Source organism: Pygoscelis adeliae, unplaced genomic scaffold, assembly GCF_000699105.1.
Source record: "Pygoscelis adeliae isolate BGI_AS28 unplaced genomic scaffold, ASM69910v1 Scaffold1537, whole genome shotgun sequence".
In the NCBI taxonomy this organism is placed as follows: Eukaryota; Metazoa; Chordata; class Aves; order Sphenisciformes; family Spheniscidae; genus Pygoscelis; species Pygoscelis adeliae.
In genome coordinates, this window is record NW_008825141.1 from 1 (window position 1) to 1400 (window position 1400).

Genomic DNA, 1400 nt, shown 5'->3' on the forward strand with positions numbered 1-1400 from the left:
CGCAGGCCTGGCCCCACCAAACACCTGCGATTAAATGAAGCACAGATTAAGCTGTTTGCAAGACTAGAACCTCCACCGTGACCTGTCAGTCGGGGTTCCTGGGCTGGGCTCTTCTCCTTCCATCCCCCCCTGTGCTTTCCTTGGCTTCATTTCTCCTGACGAGCCACGGAGTAACACAAATAAATAATCAGAGGGCTCACAGCTGAAAGCAGGACTCCGCTGCCCAGGGGTGAGAGCCCCAGGAATCTCTCTCTTACAACAGAAAAGACGGACAAAGGGCGAGGGAAACAAAGATTTCTCCCTCCTTCCACGCGGCGGGAGCAGGACCTTGTCTCAGCTCCGTCCCTCCTCTCTCTGCCTGGGTTACTGCCGATTTTCCCCCGCGGAGGACGAGGGCTGCCTCGCGCCGAGGCTCTGGGCGGTTTAACCTGCTCGCTCGGCGCTTCTCGGGGACTCGCCGATTTTACTTTTCAACAGACCCAGACATTTATGGAGGAGTTAAAAATAAATAGATAAATAAATAAAATCTGCTGGGGAGATTCCCAAGGCGTCCCAAGGATTTCAGCCCAAAGGGTGCTTTGCTGGGGAAGTGATCCACAGAAAATTCCCCCTTTCCGTCGTACCGTGGCTGTTCTCCGTTTTGGTTTCCGTTAGATTTGGAGAGCGGGTGGGCAGAGTCGTAAAGGAAAGGGGCTTAAACACCTCCGTGACACCCCTGGGGGGGTTCAGGCCTCCTCGACGAGGGGTTCGCTCTGCAAGTCACAGCACGCACGCGTCACAGCCGAGACAAGGGCTCGCCGTTTCTGGCGGACGAGGAACCTACAAGTCTCGGGGAAAGGGGGTTCCGCGCTGCCACAAAGAAAGGCTGACGCAGACGGGACCTTCTGCGAGCCAAACCGGTCCCGCGGCCACAGGAACGTCCTCCTCCTCCCCAGCGTCCCCGTGCCAGTACCGCTCGGCTTCGCTCTTAGAGGTCTCGGCTGTGTGAAGAGCGGGGAGAAAATGTACCTCTAAGTGTCACCGCGTTCACCTTTCCCTCTCGCTCTCAGAGGCCTCAATGCCCGTTTTTAATACAGTATTTTTACTACTCATCGATCCTTCAGAACAGGGCAGGAGGGGTGGGATAGGGCACGTTAGTCGGGTTTCACACCGTTCGAAACGATAAAGGGCTTGCGTCACGGGATACGCTTCCCATCTACCTCGATTCTGCTTGAATTACTCATGCCAGTACTTTGCGGGAGCTTGGCAAATTACTTCCCTGGGCTTTGCACCGGGGACCCAAATTCAGAGCCCAGCTCTTTTCTTATTAAGGCCAGAACGAACCAGAAGGAGGTCACCGGAGCCAAACCTAAAGTCAGCGAAGAGCTAAAGGACCTAACCCGCCGCCAGGGAGCCTTGGC